Here is a 10356-nt window from a genome sequence, read left to right on the forward strand (position 1 = left end):
CTTGAGCTGTCACGTACTCTTTAGATCAGGGGTGTCAAACTCAATTTCATCGTGGGCCACATTAGCATTATGGTTGCACTCAAAGGGCCGGTTGTAACTTTCAATCTCAATCTTTATTTATTTATATTGCACATTTAAAACAACCTCAGTTGACCAAAGTGCTGTACAGGGAACACATATAAAATAACACAATAGGAGTAAAATAATAAAACAATAATTAAAAACAAGATAAAAAGCACAATAACTAGAAACATATAAAAACACATACAAATGTTATGTTCGACTAGTATTAAAAGCCAGTGCATGTACATGTATAAAATAATGTATTATATTACATTATTGCCTCTGCATTAGATTATATCGGATAGGGTAATAACTTCATAATTAACTACGTCTGAGTGAAAAGCAGAAGTCTAGGGCAAATAATTGCACGTCTCTTCAGGGTGCACGTCACAAAATGAGATGCATTGTGGCACATGTAGTTTATGGGAAACGTGCTTCTGTAAAGCGACATTCAACCGTATAATAAACGTATTATATTCTTTCAGAGCTCTTGCGAGCCACATAAAATTAAGTTGAGGGCCGGATTTGGGCCCCCGGGCCTTGAGTTTGACACCCCTGCTTTAGATAATACAAAAAGCATCTACAGACAAAGCCAAACAGTTGTATTGTTGAGTCTCAACTAATAAGCTGTTTGTGGGGGAAACTTCTGTGTAGCAATGCAGGAGGAGTCACCGACTCAGGAAGGAGACACGGGGAGAGCTGGAGCTTTGATGTCAAACACTGATGGTTTATTTTGGAGCTTCGGCCGGAGAATTCACAAGACATGTCAAAGAGTCAGAGGTTCTGAATTCACGGTAGAGTTGCCACGTCAATTCTGAAGAACTCTACCCCAGACCCATGTATTTAGCTAGTTCAGAGAGAATAATCAACATTGTGCATAACAAGATAGAACCATAACACCTCTATCAGCTGACGCCAACAGGCAGGAACAGGGAGACAAAACACTGAGAGCACAGCAGCCAAGGTTACAGGTGTGTGTGCTCAGTCAGGACAGTATGAACTGATACACTGGGTCAAAGTTATGGACCTTGGAAAATATTTCCCCAACACTGTTGACATTTTTTAAATACTCTTTAAAGTATTTGAAGACTATCCAAAAAGAGACCTGTACTGCACTTAACCTGTTTAGGTTTTTGTATTTGATTTCGCTACAGTTAGCAGAAAAACTTGCTCTCCAGCCGGTGCAGTTTCGTATAAAAACCAGCGTGTGGCACTGTTTGGCAAATGTAGCATTGCAGGGGTTTAGTTGTTTATTAAGAAGGGGGAGAATAAACTTCGAGGGAGCCCTTGTGTTTCTAGAACAAACATATATCAAAATGGCAGCCATGTGCAAATACTGTTCTAATGTTTACCACTCAGACTGAAACAGGTATCGGCATTAATGAATCACTACACAATGGTTCAGAATGTACTTATTTACAAGTTATCCCTGTGTTATCTCTGATTACATAAATGTCCTTTGGCTGGCTAATTTGAGCAAAACAGGTCATATTTTATCAGTTGATGTCTTATTAGGATTCCTCTGAGGGAATAGACATGCGTTACCGTGTTAAATGTCGAATTGATGTACACTCCCATCATCAACACCAGACAAAATTAGATTGCAGTGTCATCAAGGTCCATGAGGACGCGTTTATATAATCAAATATACGGACGGAGGAGGCGTGAGGTTCAAAACACAGGCCCTGGATTGTTTAAATATACATAGTCACAACATGGTGATGACAAGGATGTGAAGAGGGAGGCATGGATGAGAGAGGAGGAGGAGGAGGAAGAGGAAGATAGAGACACACATATGTAATGATATACAGAAAAAGAGAAACAGAGAGCGAAAGACATCCCTGGAAGTCCCAGCAGCATCATTCATAATGAGGCGGGAGAGATGAGGGAATGGACATGAGGGGGTGGGGGACGGGGACGGGGGGATAGCGATGGTGAAAGAGCAGCGGAGGGTGACTCAGAAGACGGGGAGGGAGGCGTGGGCGGGAGGAGAAGATGAGGGCTTTTCTAGCACAATAAGTGGCTCACAGGTTGGAGGGAGTAAACACGGCTGCTGGCTCCGACTGTGGGGCCGTGACGCAGTGTGTGTGTCAGGGCGTGGGCCCCGCTTATATGGTCTTGCAGTATGTGTGTGTGTGCACGGTGTGCCTATTTGAAAGAATAAATAGAGAGATGTGTGGCTGTTCATACACAGGAGTGCTTGTTTTATTCATGATGTGTCACTTAAGGCTCTGCTATAGACGTATATTAGTTGTGTGTCAATTATGTTTAAAAGTGTGTTAGTATTGCACCCTTGTGCATGTGTATGTAGGCTGGTGTGATTGAACATCTGCGTGTGTGGAGTTTTACATTATTCATGCCCTGCTGTGCCTCATATGAAATGTAGCATGTGTTATAGCTGGCAGTGTCAGTAGGAGCGTGTGTGTTTTGCTCAAATGTGCTGTGTACATCCAAGGCCATTTTTATAACGATCTCTCCTTTACCCTTTTCATCCCTCTTCTCTTCTCTCATATCCTCTTATTAACTCTCTTGATTCCTTTCCTTTGTCCTTCTCTCCTTTTCTTATTCTTTTTTGTCATCTCTCCCCTCCCCTCTCTTGATACCTCTCCTCTTCTTATCTCCCTTGATTCCTCTCCTATGCAGTGGCGGAGCTGGGGGGTGGCTGGGGGTGGCCGTGGCCCCCAGCTGAATCCTGGCCACCCTATTGGCCACCCCAAACACCCTCGCCACGGGGGCCCAAACTATTTTAGAAAATTAAGAAAAAAAATGTTAAGTAACCTTTCATCATTCATCAAGAATTAACATTAATAGGACGTTATATCGATAATGTACTCACTAAATTTACAATTCATTTAACTGATTTTCTTCCAAAAGTTAATTATCCAAAGCCTCTGTACACCCCCTTCTATTTACATGTAATGGTTTGGTCCTGCCTCCAAACGCGGTGCAGCACCGCCGGCACTTTCTAGCAGAGAGTGAGAGCATGTGAGGAGCAGGGATGCTAGTACTTACGTGTGTAGTGTACCATGTCTCAACGACTAACAAAGTCAGGCTTTCAAAAGAGAAAAGAAAGGAGAGAAAGACAAGAGAGGGCGACAGTATGTCACCCAGTTTTTCAAAAGAAAAGGTGGGTGTGGTCCATGAGTGGTGGAAATGTGTCTGTTAGCTAAGCGTAGTCCATTGTAAATAATAATTGTTGTGTTTTTTTTTTACTAAGCTGACATTAAGTACTGTTAATATCTATACAGGTTTTTCATTTCACTGCTCTTTTAGCTGACATTTAATAAATGCAGGTAGATTTTTAGCAGCAATTCATACTAAATCAGTTGTCCCTCCCCTGGTGCCAGGACCAACAGATCCATCTCTAGGCTCAGCAGCCCTGTCCCCCCAGAATGCTGAACCTGAACCAGCTTTTCTCCCAACTGAAGGAGGTGAGCAGCATTGTGTTGAATGACACTTAACATATCTGAAGGGAGACTGGAATACAAAATATATATATATATATATATATCAAAACAAAAAGCTAACATCTCATTTCAATTACACATTTCAAACACAGTATTTTTCCACATATTTAAGCTATATTTATTTGGATTTATGCATTCATGTTGAGAATGTTCCATTCAAAAATGTTATTATTAAAAAGGCATTTACACCATAAAAGATGACTATTGAGATCTATTGTCAGGAATGTTAGTCTTACATCAAATAGTGAATTCTACTGCAGCAGAATGTTGCACGTCTGCACAGTGTTATATTTTCACCGCTCAGTGTCAGTAAATATTGTGCAGTTAGTATTGGACTACAAGATAATGCAAGCCTGTACAGGTAGAGTTATTTAAAGCATAAATGAGTCGGTTGGGTTCTGGAGGTGTGGTTACAGCAATTGTGCTTGGTTGGCGTGGCCTGGGCCTGGTGGTGGGGCCCAATGTGATATATTTTCATGGGGGCCCAAAATCCCTGGCGTGTATGGCCAGAGGGCAGGACCTATAAACACATTTACTACCCAATAGCATTGTGAGGCTGAACAAAAGGCCCTTTTGACTATGTAAATGTATTCTTTTAAAAAACCAAAACATTTACTGACTTTTTTAGGATAGCTTAAAGTAATGTTGTAAAATTACAACCGGGGGCCTTACAGGGTTAAGGGCTATTGTTTATTGTTATTTACTTTAAGATGTTTATTCTTAACCAATAATTTAATTTAAAAACTCTTATTTAAATGATGTGTGTGTGTCTCTGTATTCCTGATGATACACTGAGAGAATGAGCTCATAGGGCTGCTGATCCCCATAAGCTAAACAGTCTGTATATTGCATTACATTTGTATAATGTAAGCTTCGTTGTTACTTTGCCTGCAGGAATGGGAAAAAAATAGTTAGATACAGTATACTGAATATTATTTGATTTATTCCACCACTTAATCCCAAATAATGTAGAGGTGTGTTGTAGGTGCCTTAAATAACCCCTTATTTTCTAGTGAGATGTATTTTTATGTTCATATAATAGTGATTTCAATGCCACCCCAAAATGATCACTGGTTCCATCCTGGCCAGCCACTGCTCCTATGTGCCCATACTCTTTCTTGATTCCTCTCCTATCTGCCCATACATTCTCATGATTCCTCTTCTCTCTCCTCTCCTTTTCTGATTCATCACCTATTCTTCCTTGATTCCTTTCTATTCTGTCCTTCTCCTATCCCCTTATATCCTCTTGATTCCTCTTCTATCCTCTGATACTCTCTTGAATCCTTTCCTTCATACTCTCTCTTGATTCCTCTCCTCTCCTCCCCCCTCTGTTGAGTATCAGTCTCACATCAGTGTGTGTTGCTGCCAGCTGTACTGCAGTCTCCTAGCTCAGGTTCAGCACCGCTTACTCAGCACTCCTGTTCACTTTCCAAAACAACCCACCGACACACACACATCCACCGACACACACCCACCGACACACACCCACCCACACACACACCGACACACACACACACACCGACACCGACACACCGACACCGGCGCACACACGGACACGGACACACACACACGGACACACACACACGGACACACACACACACACACACACACACACACACACACACACACACACACACACACACACACACACACACACACACACACACACACACAGACTATTATCACTATTTACCACATTGTACACTGTATGCAAGAAAGCATACACAGAGGGACACTCTGCACATCACGCATGCATGCACACACACTGAGATAGAGACAGATGTATTGGCAGTTGTCTATTTGAATGATCTATTTACACTCACCAGTACACTACTATCTAATAGGTTTCTAATATTTTGTCTTTCTCATTTTCATTAAATGGGTAACTTCAAACTACAACATTAATAAAAACATATTAACACCTTAGTTAAATTAACACCTCTAAAGGTGTCAATCAAAATCAAACATTAACATCGTTTGTAAAGGTAGAATTTATGACCGAACTGTTGTATTGGACTATTATTTTACTGCCACTAAGGACTCAATGAAAGCACTATTAAAAGATACAAATTAGTGGCATTGTGAAGTAGCATGGGATCATTTACCAGGAGCCGAATTATCTGCAGAGGTCTTGTTTTTTCTGATTCATTCTGGTAAAATAAAGCGGTTTCACATTAAAAATCGGTTTCTCTAATTAGCTTGTGCTAATGTTTGCTCAACTTTTTTCTTTGAAGAAAGATCCAAACGTCCTAAAATCATCTGGTACAAATATAAAGTTAAAGTTCAAAAGTGTATCGTAAAACAGTTGATTAAACTGCATAAAAAGTCGATTTATGACAGCTTCTGGCAGACAACCACAGCACTAAGGGGGAATACTTTTTAATTACCGGCAACAAAATAAAATGGGCTATTACATTCAATTAAATTACAGATTTTTCAGAAAAAGTTGTTCGAGTAAACAGATCAACAAAAAATAGACATTTTAAATGTGACAATTATCCACACATTATTATACCTTTAAATAAGATACCTCCAAAGGTTAATCAAAAAGTAATAGATTTAATTTGAATGTAGACATACATGACACACACAAACTCAATTTACATACATCACACTGAACATAAAAAACTGCATGTTTCCAATGTAATTTAAATCTCAGTGCTGCCTTAGGAAAACAAACATTTGGGAACTATTCAGTTATAAACAGGTCTCTCTTGAGAATGAGACCCTGTGTCTCAATCAGGTCTCAATTAGATTTTCACCTGTATAAATAAAGGCTAAATAAAAAATAAATAAAACTTTTTCTTTTTTTTTAACTGAAAAAATAAATAATAATAAGAGGGGGCGGAGCTTATGCCGGCTCATGCGGGACCTGGTTGATACTGTCTAAAATGCTGCGGGGATGAAACGCAAGGATTATTAGATCAAGGATTATTTCTGAAACAGTATGGAGCTCAAAGGCTTTCTCTCTTGCCGGTTATACCACAAGGTGAGTTCCTTTTTATTTCCTGCTTCTTCACACACATGCTCTCCAGTACAGGTTAGCTCTGAGTGTTAGCGATGCTAATGTAAACACCGACCATATTACGTCCAAAACAGTCGGGCATTGTTTCTGATAGCAATGATTCTGATAGTGCTGTGGGTCCGCCGCCGATATGACATCATATCGGCCGCACATCTGGATCAGCTCTGTTGTACCCCCGTTTTTAGAGATTTGGGTACGGAGGAAAAGAGAGAAGGTTTTATTTTCTGACGCTGCGTGAGTCTCCTGACACACCGGGGACACGTATTTATGTAGAAAAGACATCAGAAAGTGCATTTAGCATGATAGGTCCCATTTAATGTTCAAAAAGCTCATTATTTTTCTCATACTGCCTGTGCTGCAGCACCTCTTTTCAGCCCAGTCTGCTCTGATTGGTTAGCTGACCGGCATTGATGTGATTGGTCAACCGCTTAGGGATGTGTCGCAAAGTGCCCCCCCTTAGCAAATCACGTACAATGTGTTGGAGCGCTAGCCAATAGAATCGCGAGTGTCACATTGTGATGTCACCATGTTATGGAATTAAACAGAGAAATTACAATTGAGGGTTTGAGGCAGGGGGGGACTGTGTGGGGGATGAACTCCCTCCGGAGGTATCAATGGGATATTAGTCTTTGTGGACCATACACAAAAACCTACAGTATACAACACACAACAGGAAAGGGAAAACCCCATAGAGCATAATAGGGCCTCCTTCATTAAAACTCATTACATCAATGATACTGAACACAGCATACTTCCACAACTTAGAAGTTAAAGTTAGATGACAAAATAAATTCAAAGTTTAAAGAAATCAATTTCCTGTAATTTCATGCTGAGATGGATTCAATGCTCGTGGTGTCTCTGTTGCCCTGAAGAGCCAATAACTGTAAACACAGTAGCAGGGCTATGGAAATGCTGTGTCTAGTGAAACAATGGCGGCGTTGCACTGATCCTGTTTATCATCCATAATTGATGAGGGAGTCATGTTCATAACGGCCTGAATGACCGACTATATGTAACTGGACAGGTGTGTGTGTGTATGTGTGTGTGTATTTGTGTGTAAGCATTCTTTGTGGGTGTGGATGTCTGGTACCTGTGCAGGTTTACTGAGTGTGCAAATGTATTTCGGTGTGTGTTGCAGTGATTCATCATTCATTAGTGCAGCCTTGCCAGTGCCATAGATCTCTTTAGCTTTCCAAGCTATAGATTCCAATTTGCTCCATGCCTGGGACTTTTATTATAAGGATATTGATTTGAATTTCATAGTGAGACCAATAACGCTGGGTGGTAAACAGAGGACTGGCTCTTGGCTCAGATAAACAGACCAATTCCTGGGAAAGAGAACAAAATCAGATACACAGAATACCTGGCAGGATAGATTGCACCTGCAACATTTTACTGACTTTACTTCCTCCCTAAAACTAGGAATTGAAAACAAGTATATTCTTTAAAAAAATAAGAAATTACATTTAATCTGTCTCTATCTGTCCTTCTATAGACTTATGAAATACATTGTCTGTTGGTAGCTGTAAAACCACTAGCGTTGTAGAGAGTGATTTAAACAGATTCCATGATCAGCATAATGAAAGCACCTAAGGAACTGAACCCTGTGATGTTGTAATTTAATATGCTGTTTCCGTACAGGATATATTGGCTTTACTTTGCCTTTTTTCTTTAAATTATAGGAATGGAAGTTTCCTCTATCCTTAAAACAGCTCATTAATGTTGCTGGCAGTGATCTTAAAAAGCAGAGCGGTGCCATTAGCCTTACACCACAGCATTGTTCTGCCTAATTTTACCTTGGCTTTCAGTGAAGACCAAATAGTTTTAGTCTGCAATATCTTCGTACAGCATAAATACTTTAAAACAATTTATGTAAAGAAACACTATGCACATTTGTCATCTGATCATCTTTCAATGATATTCTAGAATAGAAATGGATATTTTATGCATTGCAACAGCAGATTTTTTGATAGGTCTGTGGTCCAAAAACATTGATGAATTTTCATAAACTACTATATACTATATATTTGTTAAGTTATATATTTGTTAAGTTGTTCATATTAAAACTTTAAGCAAACACATTTATTTTACAATCCTAAGGAAACAAACTTACATAAAGCCTTAGTCCCTTTAAACTAACATCTAACTATCTAACTAATGATATGTCTTAAAACAAATCTTGGCTTGAAGTCCAGCTAGCATAAAAACATTTAGTTTACAGATCATAACATTACAACACACCTGAGGAATACTGTATTTATTGCTGGGGATATTATTAGTGTTTTCATTAACATCTACAGCTGTAAAAGCACAAGAAATGCGCTGTGCTAGCCAGCCAGAGGCAAATTGCAGAAAGACTTAGCAACAAGCCTGTAAAATCAATGAGGCAAAGATCAGCTAACATTATGTTACCTAATTATATATTGTAAAGTAATATCGAAATAGTCAGGTTGTTTTGTTAACCTTGATGATATTAGTGGAGAATGTGTGGTATGGACATATTACAATGTATGCTCAGTATAGCTCCTAATTTAAACAATGTGATAGTAATTCTTTTTGGAGCATTGACTGAAAAACAAGAAAGCTGAAGACCAATCTAATGTCAGACAAAGTGCAGGTTTAATCAGGTTTTTTAGGTGTAGTGTCTTATAAAGGTTTTGGTGCATGTAAATGGTCTGCAAAAGTAGTTTCTCTCCCACACAAATTGAGCATGATAAGGCCCCTTTAATTACAGTACTTGAGTAAAGGTAAATATATGTAAAAGAGATGCATCTACTAGCTGCAACAAGTCTACTGTTATAGAGAAAAGTTTAACAGCTGTTGTTATGGCTTTGCATTTGGCTCTGTGTTATACTGCAGTATCATCTGCACCCTCCCCAAACTGTCTCCTTCAGCCCTTTGGAAAAAAAAGGAAATGAGAGAGGGGCTCAGTCGCTCACTCTCTCTTACACACACACTCACACACACACACTCCTGTTGATGAAGGCCTCCTCAGTGGCCAATTCCTCAGCAGTAGTTGGATTCCCGACGCAAGAAGGACACTTTAATCAAACCTCAAGCAGGAAACACAGTCATAAAATATGAATGTTATATAAGGAATTGTCAGCAGGGCTGTACTGATAAGCCTATAAATAATACATATGCATGTTATATAAAAGGGGATGACAAGGAGAGAGGACAACATGACTGCTATGACGAGTAGTTAATATACAAATCTATTTTATTTAACAGGAAGTACATTTTAAGAGTATGTTTAGAGAAGAGCTTCCCTTCCTCTTCCTTCTGCGTTTATCTTGCAACGTATCACGGGGCCTAATGAGGAGTCCGAAGACTTTTTGTCAATTGCGATTATGTTTCTCATTAGCATATTTTCTGCACATCGCATTAAACATTCTCACTGTATTCTCTCTCAGAAAAATAATGATGCTGCATCCATGGCTGCAATTTGCAATAGCCCGAAAAGCAAAAGATGCAGATGGAAAATAATTAACCTGAAACACCCCTGAATATTCATATGATCCTGATGGTATCGTACATGCATGTAAAGATGGAAACGTGCTTCAGGGTGACGGATTACAAGGAGTTAAAGTGAGGGGTGGAGGATAGTGGGTGACTGAAAAGGAGGTTCTGCATGGGGGTTAAGCCCCTGTCACACTGTCCCAAAATGTACACCAGATGGACACACGATAAAGGAAATGTTCAAATTCGGCTCTGATCGTAACAACATCGGGCCATTCGTGAGGGCATCTTAAGCCATCGTATGACCGCCGGTGGAGTTTCTCAGGCTCCGGCAGCAACTTC

This window comes from Trematomus bernacchii, unplaced genomic scaffold (genome assembly GCF_902827165.1).
Source record: "Trematomus bernacchii unplaced genomic scaffold, fTreBer1.1, whole genome shotgun sequence".
Classification (NCBI taxonomy): domain Eukaryota; kingdom Metazoa; phylum Chordata; class Actinopteri; order Perciformes; family Nototheniidae; genus Trematomus; species Trematomus bernacchii.